The 22,182-nt window shown below is 35.4% G+C and overlaps 1 long non-coding RNA gene across 4 annotated transcripts; it reads left to right on the forward strand.

Moving 5' to 3' along the window:
• Positions 1 to 849: 849 nt before the first annotated feature.
• Positions 850 to 3,411, forward strand: LOC144998182 (uncharacterized). 4 transcript variants are annotated; one of them, XR_013660185.1, is made up of 5 exons: positions 850 to 1,284; positions 1,740 to 1,807; positions 2,248 to 2,400; positions 2,480 to 2,700; positions 2,855 to 3,411. It is a non-coding gene; the product is annotated as an uncharacterized LOC144998182 (long non-coding RNA). The 4 variants fall into 4 exon arrangements; XR_013660184.1 differs by having other exon boundaries at positions 2,480 to 2,544; XR_013660186.1 differs by having other exon boundaries at positions 2,236 to 2,400; positions 2,480 to 3,411.
• Positions 3,412 to 22,182: the final 18,771 nt, after the last annotated feature.

A 22,182-nucleotide genomic window follows, 5' to 3' on the forward strand; every position in this document is an offset into this window, starting at 1 on the left:
TTATATCCACGCGTAGGTGATATTATGCTTTACAACTTTCGTTTAGACTCCGTCGGCTAATTTTGACTTTTCTTTTTAATAATATATTTTTAACAGGCCGGGACTAGAAAAGTCCGTTAAAAATTCATAGCTTCTTTATCCGATGTCCGTTTTCGTCTGTCTTTTTACCATTGTACTACTATTATCGAGATTCTCGATTATCGTTTAGATTGTGCCGGCTAAAAGTCGCTCGATCTCTATTTCGAGTTTTTAGCTGTCTACTGCTATATCCGAAACTTAGAAAAATCATAACTTTATCATACGAAGTCAGATTTGAACATTCTTTTTATATATGTTTACGGTTTAATGATATATACGACTTCATTTAGATACCTAAGGCTAAAGATTATTTTATTGGAATTTCGCGTATTATCTTTAACAGTGTTTTATCGGTTTTGTTGCGGATCTTTGATTGGTCATAACTTTTTCATTATAACTCAGATTTTAGTGTTCTTTATATTTCTGAAAACCTTGTTACGATATCTATCACTTTATATATCCCAATTGAGGTTTTTGAACATTTCATTTTTTATGCTATTCTTATTATTTCAAAAACTGGTTACAATACTTGACTTTAGATCGTTACATTGACTTGAAAAGTATCAGGTTGTTACAAATTTCGATTTGTTTCTTTCGTTTTTCATTTTTGATCATTTTGATTTGTTGGATCTATTTCATTTCAAACCCCATTGTTGATCAAATTTATTTTCTGTTTAGATCATTCAAAAAATCAAAATCATATTCTCATAAATTTATATACTAATTAAATGACAACATTCTTATGAATAGTACCCGACCATGCGTACTGCTCATCTGGTTACCTTGTAGAGTTAACCAGTTAACATTTTTCTTCTAGATCCTTCCATCCTCTGATCGATGTCTCCACCGCTTACTTCCTCCTCCACCTTCTCTCTTCAATCGCTGTGAATGTCGGGAACTTTTTTCTCAGACCTTCAAATCATCTATTTCACCAGTGTCGCTTGCTCTATCATACGCTTTGAATTTATTTCACTTTGCCCCCCACCGATGGAACTCAGACGGATGATGACTAAAATCTCTTTCTACATCCCTTGCCCTCCTTCATTCCCAAACTCTGCAACACTTTGTTGTCGCAGGAATTGTGTTATTCAATGAGTCAAAAGTTTCTTGATGGACAGCAGAAGTCGCCGAAGTCTCTACTGTCGGTGGTGGTCGAGGATACCATTTCTCCTCTTCCGATTTCCAGCTTATAAGATATCTAGGCTGGTGAGTGTTTCCAAAACGTCATTTAATGGTATCATTCAAATGGATATTTGAATTCATTCAATGATTTCTTGATTTTCAAGAAAATTAAACTTTATTTGGGATTTTAGAACTCCAATTACGCAATCAGGGTTTTGTGTGTGTACAATTTTCGGATTTCTTTGGCATGCGAATTAAACGGAAATGGTGTAGAACATCGGTTTTTATAATTATTCATGTACTTTTATTTCATTCGAAATTGCATGTGTCTTCTTCAGTTCTTTTACAATAGACTGATTGTACTTAACCTACTTTGTTTAGTTTATAATTTAACATCAATAGCAATGATACAAACAACCGATGCACTACTTTCTTTTGGTTTAACATATGTATATGAACTTGAAAGATACTTATGTTATATGATCAAGAACAAACGATTTAAATCTATAAATCTTCATTAATTTTTGTCTTGTGTTCAGTGCTACAAATTGGGGATACGCTGCTAAGCACATTGTCAAGAGGCTTCCCGATAAAGTTGTTGTTCACTGTGAGTATCTCTCCAATCCCCAATTTCCAATCTCCATTTGTTACATTCCTCATCTAATAGATAACAAAATCAAGAACATACATATGCATTTATTTCTAGAAATATTTTCTTATTGTTCATTAGCATATAATGTGGAGCAGGCAGTGAGTGCAATTCATTCACCTTGACTTTTGATGGGGTTAACCGAATGGGTGAAATTGTAATAAAGTGTCTAATTTTTTTTAAAATTTGAAATTTATCCACTCCTTTTTTTGAACACCGAATGTTCGATAAAATCCCTCAATGAAAAAAAGGATGCGTGAACTCATTTGAATTAAAGATCTTAACCAAAATGTATATATATCAGTAACTACTTCAAGGAATAGTGGCTATTATTTGGCAGTGTCGGTTTGATTGTTTCATTTACTTTCTAAGAAATATATGCTTAGTCTTTTTTTCAGTTTCCAGGTGTACCAATTGGAAAGTTGATACTTTATCAAAAGTGGTCCCTTTCTTTGGCTTTTCTGTTGTGGAAAACTATTGATGATGTGAAGTATAATTTCATTGCTATGAAAGCTGACCACATGAAGAGTGCAATCATTTTTGCTGACTTGGTAAGTCATTATTCGTTTTCTTGTGCATAACTTTTTTGATTTTGTTCTTTTTATACTAACATTGTGTTGTTTTCTGAAGGGTTTTTAACCTGATATTCTACAAGACCACTTGAGTGTTTTGGCTATTAATCTGAATAAATCAAGGTCCGTAGTATACACTTCTCAATCCAAAGCATAAAAATTAAGTACTATATTGCCAAGCATGGCATATATTACAGATAAAGATCACAAAAAGCTTCTTGCTCGCAAATATATCATTGCAAAACGCAAGGGAGAACATAAATGACAGCTTCTTGAAATGTATTCATTTGTCCATTTCCTTAATTACATTTTTTAGCCCCTGTTTCTAAACCTTAAAAAATTGCATTATTTTTTGTTTATGAGGTGGATATCGTGTTCTTCTTTTTCTTTGGACATCCTTAAAGATTCCGAATGATCTTCTTTTGCTTTGTAGGTTAGGTGGAGGTGGATATCATGTTCTTGCATCACCTCCGTTGGCTCTTATAGGTTCTCTTTACAATGATTGACTTAAGAAAAACTCAATGGAGTGTGTTCTGTAAGACTACACTGTCTCTAATTCTTTTAATTTCTTTTACTTAATTGAACGCTAACATTCATATATCTTTTACAAATTTAAAGATTTCAAATGATGAAAGAGATGTTATACGTATTACATACTTAGATAAACATCCTGCTGCATTTTGGGCAAAACTTTTCACAACCTAAAATACTAATTACTTCTTGGGATGAGCAACGGGACGAATACCGACAATCATGAATTACCTTAACCAAAAACCGATTAGGCTTAAGGTGTATCGGGTCCGGGTACCAAACCGGGTCTTGGGTTTTGGACCGAAGTGGACTTTGTTGTACCATACTAGGTTGGTTTTTAGTTTTTATTTGATACCATTTTACATTGAAAGTAAGGCTTCAAGACTTCATTATTTGTGAAAAGTAAAAGAAACGAAATAATAATCTTTACTGATATAATACACCATTATGCTTTTGAGAGTTTTGTTGGAGTATTTTAATGAGTGTTGCGTGTTAAGTGATGCAATGAAAATTTTGCATGAGACACTTAAAATGAAATTTTGATTTTTATGAATATGAATAGGGGTGAGCATTTGGACCGGCCCGGCCCGGACCGGTTATGGAGAATTTTGTGGACCATAGACCGGACCGGATGAGTCGTGTCCGTGTCCGTGTCCGGGTCCAGGTCCAGGTCCGGGTTTTCCGATTTTTGAACCCGTTTGGACCGGTACAACTTTAATTGCATAGAGTATATGTAATCTAAATTGATGTATAATATTATAACTTGCAAAATTAATATGTTTCCGTTTCATGCCTAACTAATCTACATTGATGTATAATATTATAACTTGCAATTTGCAAAAATTAATTTTCCAAATAAAAACAACTAACATATAAATCAAGTTTACCAACAAAAGTTAAACAATTTTAAGACAAACATATAAAAGTATTACCGTAACAACAAAAATCATAATTTAAACTTTAAAATCAATCAAACTAACAAACTTCATAAAGTAATAATCTAATCTTGGACTGGCCTCTTCCCCATATCATTATCATCCATTATTTTTCCTCTATATAAACACAAATGAAAATATTGTTAGTATTTAATAAAAAGTAATAATTGTATAAAAAAAGAATAAAGATTGTAATTTTTTTACCCAAAGCTATATCATCATCGTTCAAGATGTCATCAACGTTGTCAACTATCGGATTTGTAGACTTTATCACCCAATCTTGGGTGCATAACAAAGCTTCAACTATCAATGTCGATGAACTAGTCTGATACTCACTTACAACTCTACCACATGTGTTAAACGCGGACTCGGAATTATAGTATAAAATAATACTAAAAAGCTGAAATATTTCAGCTTTGATAGCTCTACTTTGAAGGATTGTAACTCGGTGAATAAAATACCAAAATAAACAAAATTATAGTCTAAATTCATCTACAAACTGTAAACTAAATGTTGGAAAAAACCGGAGGTCAATCCGACTTAAAACAAATGAGTTATGGGTGTTTAAAAAACATCACAGATTACAAAATCTTGCTGAAAAGCTGAATTTTTTCAGCTTTGATAGCTCTACTTTGAAGGATTGTAACGCGGTGAATATAATACCAAAATAAACAAAATTATAGTCTAAACTCCTCTACAAACTGTAAACTAAATGTTGGAAAATATCTCTGGTCAATCCGACTTAAAACGAATGAGTTATGGGTGTTTAAAAAACGTCACAGATTACAAAATCTTGCTGAAAAGCTGAATTTTTTTAGCTTTGATAGCTCTACTTTGAAGGATTGTAACGCGGTGAATATAATACCAAAATAAACAAAATTATAGTCTAAATTCATCTACAAACTGTAAACTAAATGTTGGAAAAAACCGCATATCAATCCGACATAAAACGAATGAGTTATGAGTGTTTAAAAAACGTCACAAAAAATCTTAATCATGTCCAACCGGTTCTAAACCCGGTAAAAACCGGACCGAACCGGGAAAAAAACCGGACCGGACCGGAGAGAAATTTGAGAACCGAGAACCGGCCCGGAGGTCCAAAAAAACGGTCCGGTCCGGTCCGGTCCACCGGTCCAAATGCTCACCCCTAAATATGAATGTTATTCTTGGAGGAATTTTCTAATTTGTATAAAATCATTAATTGAATGATTTTATAAAGAAGAGAATTACATCAACCGGGTTCTTCTGATTTTGAAGGTAAAGGCATTTTTGTCCTTATTTATGTATTTATTTTTAAAATTTAATTCATTTCAATTTACAAAAAAAGATTATAAAATAGTAAAAATACTTTTAAAAAACCGATCTGGGTATATATAGTATTTTAAATGATTGAGAAGGGTAAATTTCAGTTTCAATATTATATCGGGTAACTCCTTAGCATAAAAATGTAACATAATTGTTTTTTATTTCAAGTATTTTAGTTACATGATGAATTTTGATCTATTGTACTGGAAGGTGAAATTGTAGAGATAGGACCCAAATGATCTTATTGCTTACAGGAGAAGGCTCTCTTATTATAGTTCTGAATTCTTTGCCACAATGTTAGTTTTTTTATTTAGTAAACGTTGATTGATTTAATAGTTAAAGTGACTTTATATATTCATTTATTTTTTACTCATCTTTACACAATTAGTTTTTTTTTTTAAACACCGGTTGTTATTGAATATCTGCGGAATGCAGATAAGGAAATATTAGGGAGATATGTAAGTGGGTTTTCGGTTGTTAACCTCATGTTGTACTAACATCAAGGAATAGTAATAAAATCATTTCCTAATGCAACCTCTTTTTTTTTTCTTCTTGCAAATCTAAAACGTGCTTGTATGATTTTGTTATTTTGTAAAGGAAGAAACTGATCCTTACTACAGTTTTGCTATATCATCATCTAGGGATGAACAAATGGACCGGGGAACCGGTCGGAACCGGTATCGGAACCGGAACCGGCACCGAAATCGGAACCCGATAGAACCGGTCGGGCCGGGACCGGGACGTTAGTTTTGTAGATTTTTAGAACCGGGAACCGGTAGGAACCGGAACCGATATAACCGGAACCGGTAGAACCGGCAAAAACCGGAACCGTATTGATGCTATTTTTCAAGGACCGGTTCCAACATTTGAAGACACGATAAGAACCGGTAGGAACCGGGAACCGGTAGAACCGCCGAGCCGGTTCGGTTCTTGATTTTGGCCGAAGCCGGTTCCCGGTTCCGGTCCGATTCAGGCCGGTTCCGGCCAGTTCGGTCATTTTACTCATCCCTATCATCATCCTCTACATCTTTTAGTACATAGCAACATACACATTCAACAAAAAAAAAATCAATTACCATTCTAACCCATGCAAAGCTCCTACACTAGTTTTTATTAATTTTGAAATCAATTTTTTGTTTTCGGCCAATATTTCGAATTTAACTGTTCATCAAGCCCAAATAAATTGAATTCTTTCAATCCCAGATCACATGTTCGATACTGTTCATCAGGTTTGAGCCTAAAATGTTAATTTGTTTACTGTTCATGAATTCAGTTCTATATTTCGTTCTCATCTGTTCTTGTGTTTCATGATTTCACTCTCTATTTCATCAATAAAAGTGAATTCGATTTACACTTACAGATTGAATCGAATGGTTGAAAGGACATTTGAAATTGAAATCAAATTTCCGTTGTACTCGAATTGGCCTGATGTTAGTGTTTATAGCCTCGAATACGGTTTGACTGTTAGTTCTTGGAGTCAAACTGATTTTGTTTGACATTGACTGTTTGTATCGTATGTTTGGAATCGTATTTGGTTGGAGTTGTAAATCGAATCACAACATCGAATTTGTGTTAATTGATTTTGATTCAAAAGAGTTTAAAGTCAGATTCGATTCTTGATATCCTGTAATGGTTACAATCAAAATCGAATTTCTGTTGTTTGGTATTGGATTTGGGAAGTTCGAAGGGTGATTTGTAATTTTGATGTTTGAATTAGTTCTCATTCATAACTAGAACTTATGTTTTTGGGATCGAAGTTAATTTTGGGTTTATATCAATTTTGTGAGTCAAGTCTCCTGATTTCTAAGGCGATAGGTGCTAAGCACAAGTCAAACATTTTTTAGTTGTTGTGAAAATCAAAATTGAGTCTTCGCTATGAGTTCACATCAGTGGAGTGTGTGTTCGATGTGTGAGGTGATGTTAAATAACACCTTCGATGTATGGATTGACGTAAAGGCATCGGCTTGTGGAAATCAATTTAAGGGTGGTTGGATTTAGAGTCCTTCGTCATGAGGTCTTCACTGTATATGCTTGATCGTATCTGGAAAACAAGATTGGGGAAGAAAACAAAATTTTGCATTTTGAGTCCCTGAACTTTTAATGAAACGGAAAAATTCACCCACATTCGACATTGGTGTAAATCTTTGTGAATAATGCATGATTTTCATTTCACATCCCTGAAGGTTCAACGAATTGACAGAAACCACCCACTTTTGACTTTGGTTTAATTTTATGTGACATGGGAGGAATTTATGTATCGGGTCCCTAAAGCTTATGTGAATTGACACTTGATGCCCAGTTACACATTTAGGGTAAAATTTCGCAATAGAAGCTGTTTTTGGGATAACAGGTCCCTGTAGAATTTTGATATTGACACTGTATACCTAGATTTTGAAATTCTTGCATCTCTCACCCAAAAATCAAAAAATTTCAAAAATTTGGAAAATTTTCTTGGCTTTTTCATGATTGCTTTTCGTGCAAGTTTTTCGCGGATTCATTTTTGGCACACATCAAGGGGTAGATTTCTCAAGTTTATTCCTCAAGCACTTCTCGTCAATTGTGGGTTTTATAATTACTTGTTGATTATAAAAATAGGGAGAATGTAGAAATGGTATTCGAAGCTTCTCGAGTATTCATTTGCGGATTTGAATACTAGTGTTACTTCGAGGGAGAGTTGGTCTTGATCGTGCGAGCTTGTTCGGAAACTGAAGTCGGGTCATCCAATCCTAACATTGAGGGGGAGAATGTTAGGGTGCAAAGTTCTCCTTAGATGTGGAGTTTAGGTTTACCCTCTTGTATGTGTAAATGGGTTAAGTATTTCCTATAATTTGGAAGTGAGTGACTCCCATTATGTAAGAAACCCATTTGGAGAGTTAGTTTAATGAGAGAAAAACATTACCCACTTGTACTCTTACTCTTCTAATAGAGCTTAAACGTGATTATTTACTCATTGTGTTCTTGATTCTTGTATGATTCACTAGATATTTTCAATTATGCACATGTCATCATAATCAGGATCACGACAACAATTTAAAGCGAGAATTAACCACTAGAAGATTGGAGATCAAGATTTTTGAATATTGTAGCAAGAGATCACATCATAAATTTTTTTTTTCATTATATTGATCATGTCTTTTTTAATCTCTTGTGTGTTTATATGCTTATTTTCTACAATTAGGAACTAAATCATTAGGCTTTCGTTTAGTGTAGATGAACCCTAATACTATTTGTTAGTTTTTTTTTATGGAATTATGAAATGGTTTAGCTTGTGTTTGATTTATCAATACCGAGCATGTTAAAAGTTTTAATCTTTGTTTTTTAGATTCAAGTTATGTGTAGTTGAATGATCACTTTAGGGGCATGAACTTATCTACCTTGTTGTTTACTATCAGTAAATTAATAGAGCTAGTGATTAATCAAATCCTAGATTAGTAATAAGGGTAAGAAATTTAACTATGTTATAGAACATAATTTAATCATAATTGTGTTCGGTTATTTGTCTTGAATCAAAGGTAATACATCCTAGATTTATCTTACATAGCAAAATAATCTTAATTAATGTATTTAGTGTCGACTTATGTATGACCATTGCATAGTTGTTCATAAATTGGTAAAAATGTTAAGAGATCGGACTAAGATTCTAATTACTCTTATATTGGTAAGAAAATGAGTTAATCCATATCTTGAAACTAACCATAGGAAAAAGGGGGATTCAAAGCTAAATGAAAATGTCTTCATTATCTTGATTACAATTATCTTAGTTAGTTGTTTAGGTAGTTTTTGAGTAAATTAAGTAGTTAGGTTAATTTGAACATGAAAAATAAGATAAAATTCCCCATTTTAGTTATTATTTTAGATTAATTTATAGTAGTTATTTTATTAGCTAAAAAACGTTCCCTAAGTTCGATAGCCGTCTTACTTTTCTATATTATAATCTGACTAGGTATACTGCCTATAAGTGCATTAGTAGATAAGTTTAGTTAGGTTTACAAATTTAAAATTGTAAGGTATATCTATGCACATCAGCTCCCAACGTATAGAACAGGCCCCACCCAACATACATAAGGGGCCTTGTCCAACATACATGCAAGAATCACAAAAACAATCTAGCATTATACATATTATAGTGAGAAGACTCACCTTGTTCATCAGAGTAGACAACACCACCACTCACAAGGTCGAGACGCCAGAACCACACACCACCAAATGAGTCACAGAAGGCCAAGCCTTAGACTAATAACTAAAACTAACAAATTACCTAAAATTCAACCTAGTCTAAAAGTTAATGATCAACGGTCAACCATCTTGTTGTGGCCAACCATTGACCATGCTATGGCAACCACATGGAAAAAGAGATGTATATGAAACCCACCACCACGTCGTGTGAACTGGCCTAAACAACTTAATGGATTAAGCTCCTAATTCATTAAGCTCAACACACATACTTTCTAGAAAGCTTCCTAGCACCCAAAAAGCTTCATAAAAATCCTTTCTTTAAAGACATGCATGTCCGATGCATGTCTCATCCCAAATTAGGTTAAAAAGGTGAGACATGGGGTCAAAACCCATCCATGACATCAATATAATGTAGATGATAGATCTGAGATATATAATGCATTTGGGACCTCGATGATCCATAAAGTTGCAAACTTTAATGGAACTAACCCTTCAAAGTCCACTAAAAGGGCCATGTCATCTAGATATTAATTTCTACATGAAAAGATTTGGATAAGAGGCCTTAGAATAGTCTAAAAACTGCTTAAATGAAACCTTTCCTTGAACTTCCCAAAAGGTTCCTTGTACCAATATGCTCTCTGTAATGCCCGTAGATCCGGGCTAGTCAATTTAGAGACGATAGGCATCAAAAATGAATTTTTGATGAAATATTATTTAGAATGAATAATCTTAACTAAGTTATAGTATATGTTACAAGGTTTCCGTGCATATAAAGTACGCCGAAATCCGAGTTATAACGAAGAAGTTATGACCTGTCGAAGTTTCGCGACAGAACCGGCACGACACTGAATGACGTAAAAAGTGAATTTACATTAGAGTGATATTTAGCCTTAGCAATCTAAACAAAAGTCGTAGATTTCGTTAAACCATGAGCGTGTATAAAAAGAACGTCCAAATCTGACTTCGTATGAGGAAGTTATGATTTTTCTAAGTTTCGACTTAGCGGTATGCAGCTCGAATACTCGATTTGAGATCGAGTGGTTTTTAGCCGAAACAATCTAAAAGAAAATTTAAGATCTCATCAATAGTAGTAAAACGACAAAAAGATAGGCGAAAACGGACGTCAGATGAAGGAGTTATGAATTTCGAACAGAGTTTTCCTCTCCCAACCTACTAGAAATAATATATTAATAATATATTTAAATTAAATTCAAAATTAGCCAATGGAGTCTAAACGATAGTTGTAGAGCATAATCTCACCTACGCGTGGATATAAAGAACGTCGAAAACGGAGTTCGTATGCGAAAGTTATGAATTTCTGAAGTTCGGGGCGCGAAACCCCAAAACTGTTAGAGTTCACGACGTGAATACAGTGTTCACGACGTGAACTCAGTATTTATGACTTTTGGAGCCTGACAGATGCAAGTGGTGATGACGCACCTGATGACTATTGAATTCATGATGTGAGAACTTAAAATTCACGACGTGAGAGCTGAAAAATGACCCTATAAATAGAAATCAAGGGTCAGCCGATTTTGGTTGCTCTATCTCTTCTCTCCTACTCCCGATACACCCTTTAAGCCCTATTTTAACCCCCCACCCCCTCCCGCAGCCCCGATATCATCCCGAGACCCAAAGCGAGTCCCGAGCTGAAGCTTTGCCCGCGAGGAGCCCGGTTTTTGTGAAGATCTTCCAGATCTACCGAAGAATACTACTTCTACAAGTCATAGTGCTGTCCGATCATCTTCTAATCAAGTGAGTGTGTGGTCACTTTCTTCTAACACATAAATATTAAGTATTTGCTATGAAATATGTGCTATGTGTATAATATAAAGATGTTTATATGTGTGAGTGTGTGGTCACTTTCTTCTAACACATAAATATTAAGTATTTGCTATGAAATATGTGCTATGTGTATAATATAAAGATGTTTAAATGTGTGAGTGTGTGGTCACTTTCTTCTAACACATAAATATTAAGTATTTGCTATGAAATACGTGCTATGTGTATAATATAAAGATGTTTATATGTGTGAGTGTATGGTTACTTTCTTCTAACACATCAATATGAAGTATTTGTTATAAAATACGTGCTATGTGTTTATATATTGTTGTGTTTTATTTGAGATGAGTGTGGAATGGATGTTTTATATAGTTTTTAAATGAGTTAAATTGTATATGTATTTTATATCTACAAATATGTTGGGTAGAACATTGGTAGATGAGATAGTTGGTGTGTGATAAAAGGATGAGTTGGATAATGAGATCAAGAGGCTAGTATTAGATCCGTGAGTATGGATTAGACCAAGAGGTTAGTTTTAGATCCGGGAGTATGGATCAGGTAAAGAGATCAAACTTGTTATTAGTCCGGGATTATGGATTAAGACTAAGTTAATTGTCCCTTGTCCGGGAGTATGGATTGGGTACAGTTATTGATCCGGGAGTATGGATCAGATCAGGATTAAGGTATAGTTAATTGTCCCTATTCCGGGAGTATGGATTGGCTACAATTATTGATCCGGGAGTCTGGATCAGATCAGGAGGTTAGTTTTAGATCCGTGAGTATGGATCAGGGGAAAAGGTTAGTTTTAGATCCGTGAGTATGGATCAGGTGAAAAGGTAGTTTTAGATCCGTGAGTATGGATCGGGTGAAGATAATAGTTTTAGATTCGTGAGTAAGGATCGGGTAAAGAGGAAAATTTTAGATACGAGAGTTTAGATCGTGTCGTTGTGAGGATCGACGGGGCGGGATAAGAGTTGCCTTTATATGGTGAAATTGTACAAGTTTGAATGTTCTATATTTATAAATATATGATATAACATTGTGTGATGAAAACCCTATATGCTCACAGGTATTAATACGAAGACATATTTCACAGAGAGATTTAAAGGATATATAAATCATTAGTGTAATTAAATGTAAGTTCTGTTTATGCTTATATGTCTGTATCGGAGCATGACATCCCGAGGTTTGATTATTAAATAAAAATTCATTCTCTTTGAGAAATGTTTTGATAAGTTATTATCATATCTTATTTTGGGAACAAATGCCGCAACTGTTTTCTTTAAAAGATTACTATGATTTTAAAAGCAAGCATAAACAAATTGGTCTTTTCTGGCTGTGAAATTGGGGATGTCACACTCTCCTTCTTTCAAAGATCACCAAAAGCACCAAAACAAGCTCAAGAATGGAAACAAGGGATTAAGGTGTAACGCCCGTAGATCCGGGCTAGTCAATTTAGAGGCAATATGGGTCGAAAATGACTTTTCGGCAAAAGATTATTTAGAATAAATAATTTTAACCAAGTTATAGTATATGTCACAAGGTTTCCGTACATATAAAGAACGCCGAAATCTGAGTTATAACGAAGAAGTTATGGCCCGTCGAAGTTTTACGGCAAAACCGGCACGGCACCGGGAAGCGTAAAAAGTGAATTTATGATAGAAGACTTTTTAGCCTTAGTTATCTAAACCAAAGTCGCAGAGTATGTTAAAATGAGAAAATCCGTAAAAAAACGCCCAAATCTGACTTCGTATGAGGAAGTTATGATTTTTCAAAGTTTCAGCTTAGTAGTGTACAGCCCGAAACTCGAATTTTAGTTCGAGCGGTTTTTGGCTTACGCGACCTAAATGAGAGTTAAAGATCTCATTAATAGGAACTCAACAGTAAAAAGATGGATGAAAACGGAGTTCGTATGAAAGAGTTACGAATTCTTCGCGGTCATTTAACAGTCTAAACGTCTCCTAGTGTTAAATTTATGATCGGTCGAGAATTAGCCGACGGAGCCAAAATGAAAGTTGTAGATATTATTTTTACCTACGCATGGATATAAAGAACGTTGAAAACGGAGATAGTATGAGATAGATATATACGAAGCTTAGTCGCTACTTTTCGAGCGCGACGAATTCGATACAGTTTTGTAAATCCGAGATAGAATGAGAATTAGCCAACAAGGTCTAAATGAGAGTTGAAGTTCTCATTAATAGGAACTCAACGGCAAAAAGACAGAAAAAATGGAGCTCGTATGCGAAAGTTATGGACGAAGCTTAGTCCCTACTTTTCGAGCGCGGCGAATTCGATACAGTTTTGTAAATCCGAGATAGAATGAGAATTAGCCAACGAGGTCTAAATGAAAGTTGAAGATCTCATTAATAGGAACTCAACGGTAAAAAGAAAGACAAAAACGGAGCTCGTATGCAAAAGTTACGGACGAAGCTTAGAGACTACTTTACTATAAAACTCCTATAAATACAAGGGTGAACTCCTCATATTTTCTTCATACCATAAGCTTCTCTTTCTCTCTCTAACTTCTCTCTAGCCTCCCTAAACCCCTCCCAAGTCTACGGAACCTCCCTAGCACGAGAAGAAAGCCCCGGAGCGCTCGACGGCTCCAAGAAGAAAAGCTTTCGGCTTGGAAACGCTGCTCCAGCGAAGCCTGGTTTTTAATAAAAACTCGCTGTAAGTGAGCTACGCCTATACTATATTTAATATAGATTTTATTTAATTATAGTAACATTATTAGGACCTTAAAATAATTATTTAGGCTATTATTATGAGTTATATTGAGTGTTATTTAACGCTTATATAATAGTAATAATAGCTAGACTATTAATTAGTCGTGGTTAACGTTAAAAACTAAACCCTAGTGGTATTAATACTAGGTTTTGTCGAGGAAAATTGTTTTGAGATAACGAAGTGCTGTCTTAGTTTGGAATCACCACCTAATCAGGTGAGTGCATGGTCTCTTTCATCTTACACATAGATATGAAGTATTTTAATATAAATTACGTGTTTTGTGTGCATATTGTCTGAATACTAGTTGTCTATGCTGGTGAAAGATTTTTATACATGTTTTAAATGATGTAAACTGTATAAAGTATTTTATATCTACAAAATATGTTGGGTAAAACATGGGTAGATGAATGATGATGGATAAAAGCTGAAATAGAGGAACATTAGTAGTACAGACCTAGTGCCCTATAGGTATACATTGGCAGTAGTGGACCTAGTATCCTATAGATGAGCACTGGCAGCTGCGCCACAACCCATAGATGATTTAGATCTATGGTAAACATCCTAGCAGCTGCGCTCTAAGGATAGTATTGGCAGCTGCGCCTAATAGGGAGCCTTATGACCATGACAGTAGTGTTTAAAGGTCAATACCGGCAGAAGCGCCTCATAGAAAATGTCCTAATTCTGGCAGCTGAGCCTAAGTGACAATATTAGCAGCTGCGCTTGACCAATGTGTCATTGTCAACAATGGACTTCATGTTGTTTCCTTAGGATGATCCTTAGGAATGAATGAATGAGAAATAGCTGATTCTTAGGGTAGATCCTTAAGAATAAAGAAGATAATGGGGATGGGTAATTGGGTTGATTGTTTGATTGTTTAAACATAATAATTATATTATTGTGGGTTGAAAACCCTATGTACTCACCAGGTTTCCCAACCTGACCCACTCAGTTTATTTATATCACAGGTGTTGATATGAAGTGACATTACACTGAGAGATTTAAAGAGATGTAGATCACTAGTGTAAATAATTGTAAGTTCTGTTTATGCTTATGTTTCTGTATTAACGATGACATCCCAAACGTTTTAAAATGAAATAAATACGTTTCTTCGAAAATGTTTTAATAACGTATTTACCATGTTTTTCTGGGAACAAATTCCGCAACATTTTTATAAAATGAAGTACTCTTATTTTTATAAAGCATAAACAAAATCGGTCTTTTCTGGCCTTGAAAATGGGGATGTCACATAAGGTTTGCTCTCTAGACTTGGGAGGGTATTGGAGGCTGAACCTAGCCATCACATCCTTTAAATAGACCCAAAGCCCTAGATCTAAAGTTTTGAGCCCCAGCCGCCACCACTTTGTAGCAAGGTTCTTACCACAAAATGGTAATTAAATGACTACCACACCGTGATGATGGGAAAATCCCAAAACCACAATATCGCAAAGCGCATAACTTTTACCTAAAATACTCGGTGTTACAGAGTAAAGGTGTACTGGTCTTTTGATATTTTATAAAAAGATAAATAGATAAAAAAACCCCATATAAACGTATATAAGAATATATAAAATTTTGAGCCATAGCTGCTCTACGGTGATTTTGGAGTGCCGACTTGAGTAGGTATCCTCTTCTAACCCTACCAAGATACATGCCTTATTCGCTTTGTTTCTTCTATATCTAAAGGATACACACCTATCTACTTCCTTTTCCTACCTTTTCCCTACTACACGTAGTCTTCATTAAAAATCCTCTTGACGTCATTTGTCTCCACCTCTTCTTATCTATCTCTACACAATTTATTCGCTTCATCATTTGAAGTTGAACAGATAAACATCGATATGCCCTTAACCTTGTAGGAATTTGCTCTCCAATGCTTTTGATTTGCCTTAAATCTCTTTTCATCCTTCGAAATCTTCTTTCATTTTTGTGGGATATTTGCTCTAGATAATCAGGTAAACATTCGGAGGTTTAGAGTCAGATGCTTACATGTTGCTATGCTTCTCACTGCATTCCTCTTATTTCTATCCGATTGCAACTCGATTGAAGGTTGGACAACAAGTTATGTCGACACCACTAGAGAAGGAGATAGTGAACATGTAAAATCCACTTTAGAAGTGTTAGATCAATAACTAATAACAAAAGGTTAAAAAACCCACAATACTTGTATCTCCAATTAGAAAAGACATAACAAAGAGAAAAAAAAACGTGTCTCAAACGAAAAACACGTGCCATAACATGCCATAATGCGCCATGGTGCGCCATATCACGCCTTGTCACGCGCCACACCTAACAACAACTTTATGAGGCTTTTCGTAAAATCGAAGCCACGCCTCACTACATAGCGCGCCTTAGCGTGCGCCATGGCGTGCCTTTTAGAACACTATAGTCAGTGCAATGCATACCTTGGGGGATAATGTGGATGAATCCTATGTGGTGAAGAAGCTACTTACGGAAATACCAACCAAGTTCCTTTAGATAGCATCAACACTCAAACAATTTGTTTGACCTAGATCAAATGATGGTAGAAGAAGTGATTGGGAGACTAAAGGCTCACAAAGAACTGATGAAGGGGCATGGTGATACAGATGATCAAAAGCTTCTCTTAAATCATTAAGAATAGACTGAGAGAAACAAGAAGAAGTTGAAGGTGGTCCTAAATCCATTCTAAAAAGGAACCGCAGTGGGTCATCACGGGGAAGAGGTAGATGCTGGAGCTGAGGTGGTTCATGTGGTGGTCGAGATGGTCATGACATAGGTGGATCTTACTAGCAGAAAGAAAGAATTTACATGGGAAACCACAACCATGACAAAAGTGAAATACAGTGCTACAACTATCAAGAGTTTGGGCATTATGCAGCTGAATGAAAGAATCACAGGAAAGAAAGAAATCAAGAAAGTAATCTAATTAAAGAAAATACTGATACTGAACTAGCCTTATTGTTTTCATCCTTCAATGAAGAAACCGGAGAAGTATTCCTGAATGAACAGAAGGTGAATCCGAAGCTGAAGTTAAATGGAGATATTAGGTGTGAATCAAATATGTGGTACCTAGACACAGGGGCCAGCAACCACATGATCGTAGATAGAAGTAAATTTTGGGAACTAGACACAACAGTCCAGGGGTCTGTAAAGTTTGGTAACAACTCAAAGGTTAGAATTGAAGGAAGAGGAATAATCATTTGTCAATGCAAAAATGGTGAGCAAAGAAAACTAAAAGAAGTATACTATATACCTGAGTTATGTAGTAACATCATAAGTCTTGTCCAACTCTCAGAAGGAGGATACGAGATCAGGATCAAGCAGAACTTTCTAAGGGTCTATGACTCCACAATGAGATTACTCATGAAGGTACAAGATCGAGCTGAGAGAAGTCATGTTGAAGTATCTTCACTTCCTTGAAATCAATTTCAGAAAAGAGGATATGTGAAGGAATGTTGAAGATGATTACACCATTCCAACCATGCGAAACATACATGATTAAGATACAATCATGAAAACCCTATCCATCTTGTACAATTCAAAGCACATAAAAGACTTGAATTGATTCACGAAGACTTGTGCGGTCCAGTCTCACCTCCCACACCAACAAGTAATAGGTATTTCATGCTCCTTGTTGATGACTACAACAGAGTAATGTAGGTATACCCGCTGAAAACAAAAGACGAAGCCTTTCAATAGTTCAAAAAATTTAGAGCTAAAGTGGAGAAAAAAACTGGTGATAAGATCAAAGTCCTAAGAGAAATAGAGGTGGTGAATTCCTGTCAAACCAATTCACCACTTATTGTAATGAAAAGGGACTCGATCGACACTACACCTCACCATATTCCCCACAGCAGAACAGGGTGGTGGAAAGGTGTAATCGAACGATGATTGAAATGGTGAAAAGTAACCTAAAGACGATGTAGGTTCTACACACATTATGGGGAAAAGCGTTGAGTCATGTCATCTATGTATTGAATAGAGTAAGTACGAATGCGTTGAAGAGTTCCACACCTTATGAGATATGGACTAGTCGCAAACCATATGTCGGTCACTTAAGGGTGTTTGGGTGCGTGGCACACATGATGGTTGATAAATATTACCTGAAGAAGTTGGACAAAAGAAGTAGACGTGTTGTATATATGGGGAATGAAAAGGGAACAAAAGCGTATAGGTTGTTGGATCCTGATACTGGGTCGATTTATGTAAGCATAAATTTTGTGTCTGAGGAAGATAAGATATGGATGTAGGAGAGAACAACAAAAATCAGAGGAAAACAATTGATGAGCTTCACCGTTGAAGGTTTCGACTTCAAAGATAAAGGCTTCGGCGGTGAAGAAAATATCGATGAAGAAGATGGTTCTATTCTAGTCACACCCGATGGCCACGAATCTCTAGAAAATATGGACTGGACCGACAATGAGTCTCAGCCAACTACCAAATGGACCCTCATACAAGCCCACATGAAAGTCCATCACACTCGTTGACCTCGTTAAACTCACTGTCAACACCCAATTCACCAATTTCACCTAATTCGTGTAGCACTGCCTCAAGCTCCACCGGTGGTGGTGCCCCTAAGAGATATCGCTTAATCTCCAACCTATATGAAGCAAAAGAGTAGCTAATGATTGTTGAAGATATTGAAGAACCATCTACTTAGCAAGAAGCAAAAGATAAGGTGGAATGGGTTGATGCAATGAAAGCGGAGGTGGCAGCAATTGAGAAGAACGGTACTCGAAACCTGGTCGAAGTGCCAAAGGGGAGAAGAGCAATAGGCCTGAAGTGGGTATTCAAGGTAAATCGAGACCCAAAAGGAAACATCTTGAAGCACAAAGAAAGAATTGTAGCAAAATGATACGTTTAAAATGTGGCATCAACTTTGAAGAGGTTTTCGCTCCAGTTGCAAGAATGGAAACAGTTCTAGTCATCTTGGCCCTCGCAGGCTCGAACGGGTGACGTGTGCATAACCTTGACGTTAAGTCGGCATTCTTGAATGGGGACTTAAATGAGGAGGTCTATGTTTCACTACCTAAAGACTTCGAGAAGAAGGATGAACCTGGGAAGGTATATGAACTATCAAAAGCCCTATGATTTGAAACAGGCTCCCAGGACTTGAAACTCATGTTTAGACAAGTATCTAAAGAGTTTGGGATTCAAAAGATGTGCTCAGGAGTATTCGGTGTATAAAAGAATAAATAATGGAAGTACTCTCATCATTGGAGTATATGTGGATGACTTGCTAGTGATGGGAAGTAACCTAGAAAATGTGAAAGAATTTAAGAGGGAGATGAAAGTTAGATTTAAGATGAGTGATCTTGGTATGTTGACATACAACCTAGGAATTGAAGTAAACTAACAAGATAAAGGCATTACAGTATAGTAGGAAGCTTATGCCAAGAACATTTTGGTCAAAACTCGGATGCTTGACTGCAATCCCGCCAAGAGTCTAATGGAGCATAAACTTACTTTGACCAAAAATGGAGACGAGGAGCTGGTGAACCCAACTTAGTACATAAGCATTGTTGGTAGCCTAAGGTACCTGACTCATACTCGACCCGATATAACATTTGCAGTAGGTGTTGTTAGTTGCTTTATGGAGAAACCCACTATAAAGCATCTCAAAGCAGTAAAATGGATTCTTAGATATGTAAAAGGAACAATGAATCATGGTGTAGTCTACTCAAGAAGAGGAAGAGAAGTCATTATTTCAGGTTACACTGATAGTGATTTAGCTAAGGATGAAAACGACAAGAGAAGCATAGGGGGAATGGCATTCTATGTAAATGGAAAATTGGTAACATGGGCATCACAAAATCAAAGATTTGTGGCACTATGATCATGTGAAACGGAATTCATAGTTGCCACCATGGCATCTTGTCAGGGTATATGGCTTCGTCGACCCCTTACAGAAATCACAGGTCAAAGAGTGCCACCAGTAACATTATTTGTGGATAATCAGTAAACTTTGAGCTAATGAAAAATCCAGTATTTCATGGACGTAGTAAACATATCGACATAAGATATCATTTCATCAGAGAGTGTATTGAAAATGGAGATATAACACTGGCACATGTGTGTGGTAAAAGCCAGAAAGCAGACATCCTCACAAAGTCCATAGCAAGAGTGAAGCATGAGGAAATACGAAGCTTAATTGGAGTAGAGAATGTTCAAAATTAAGGGAGGAAATGTTAAGATTAATTCAGAGTCTCTTTTTCATGCACGTTTTTTTATTAGCTTAGAATAAATCAAAGATACTAATGAGTGGTTCCTGATCTTTAGCAACTAGTCAAGTTTGTTTCCTAGTTTTCAGCTAAGTTCCTAGTTTAAATTGATAGGCAGATGTAAGTTGGTTTTTGTCTCCAGTTTTCCTTTCATACTTTAGTGAATAAAGGAAAATCATTTGCCTTCTTTTTCTGTGTCAATTTTGTCCCTTGTTTGTTAAAGGCTAGAGTAACCTTGTTTGAAACCAATGAGAGAGAGAGAGAGAGAGAGAGGTTATTCATTCAAATGTTACCTTGATATGAAAGGTTTGTTCTTCTTCTTATTCTTCAACAAAGAAGCCAAAACAATGAGCCTTTTGTAATTTTTCTCAAACCCTTTTGATAGTTTATGAATTATCAATGTTTTTATATGCGTTTTTGTATATTTATCAGATTTTATAATTATTGAATAAAAAATTGAATAAAAGATAGTTTTGCATAGTGATTCACCGATTTAGAGAAACTGGTTTGTCAGGCTTAGAACCTTCACACCATCACCACCAGCACCTGCCATACTACCTTTTTCTCGCCATTAATCCTTTTTACCTTTTGTTATTTGCCATGAAGAGAACTGGTATTAAATTTTAGCATGGAAAATATGGAAGGGAAAATGATTCTTGAGGGTAACTAACTATTGTGTTTATTTTCATTTGTTCCTTTTTCTTTTTTGTACTCAATATACCAAAGAACTTGTTGTTTGTGTTCACTATAACCCTTTTGATCGAATTTTGACCTGTGATTGTCAGTCAAAGGGTTATGGTGAACACAAAAAACAAGTTCGATGGTATATTGAGTACAAAAAAAGGAAATGGACCAAATAAGAACAAACTCAACAGTTGGTTACCATCATGAGTCATTTTCCCTGAAAAGTTAAATGAAATTATAGCTGCAAAATTATCAAAGACTGCAACCTTCTATGGCCATAACGTATATGAAGTGCGTTTCGGAGGGGTAACTTCGTTAAAACATGGTCTATGCTATGTTTACTGTGGTTAGTTGTCAACACCTCTCTACAAAAGGATATGACTGTGTATGAGAGGTATATTTATAAGCATAAACGTTTTCCTCAAGGTATATTATGGTGATTTGTCTGCAAAAGCTGCATGATATTGTACATGTTGATGTTGTATCTTATCCCATGAATTCGATCTTAAAGCTAAATAAACTAAAAAATCACAGCACTTGTGATTCCACTCGTCTATAGACTTGTCTAGAATCCATGATACGATAAATCATTTGACTGGAAATGTAAATATAGTCATGAAATGCACTTGCTTAGTCAAAATTCTCCTAATAAATATTCAAGTGCATTACAAAGTTATATATGTATGAATAATGTTTTTTCATGGGTTATGTTTTGAAGAAAAGCAAGAATGAATATCATAAAGTCATTAATATCAGTATGAGATGACATGAGATTTGCTGTAAATGAGTAAAGGAAAAATGAATCAGGAGGGTAACCAATTGTTGCATTTGTTCTCATTTGGTCATTTTCCTTTTTTTTTTGTACTCAATATACCATCAAACTTGTTGTTTGTGTTCACCATAACTCTTTGATCGGCTATCACAAGTCAAAATCCGATCAAAAGGGTTATGGTAAATACAAACAACAAGTTCGATGGTATATTAAGTACAAAAAATGTACCAAATGAGAACAAACGCACAAATTAGTTACCCTTAAGAGTCATTTTCCCAATATGGAAGATGTTGGGAAATGTTGATGTGAATGAATTGAAAAACCAATATATAATCTACAGTTACACACAATGAGTTTCATTTTGAAATGCTCTATTACCATAGAACAAGAACCAATATATAATCTGCTACATCAAAACAAGTTTGTTCAGATATCAAAAGTAGAATACATATCGGTTTTCTTTTTGTTGATTTTTTAACAGACCGCACATTGGACACATGCTTCTATAGTTTCCTCTCACCTCATCCATAATTTTCTCTTTAAACTTTTTTTTTATTATATTGACTATGTTTCATATTTTTTAATCAGAAAAACTTCATATTTAATTGTTTAATTTGCTCTGGTCCATCATATTTCATTCATC

Source organism: Lactuca saligna, chromosome 5 (assembly GCF_052625555.1).
Source record: "Lactuca saligna cultivar CGN05327 chromosome 5, ASM5262555v1, whole genome shotgun sequence".
In the NCBI taxonomy this organism is placed as follows: Eukaryota; Viridiplantae; Streptophyta; class Magnoliopsida; order Asterales; family Asteraceae; genus Lactuca; species Lactuca saligna.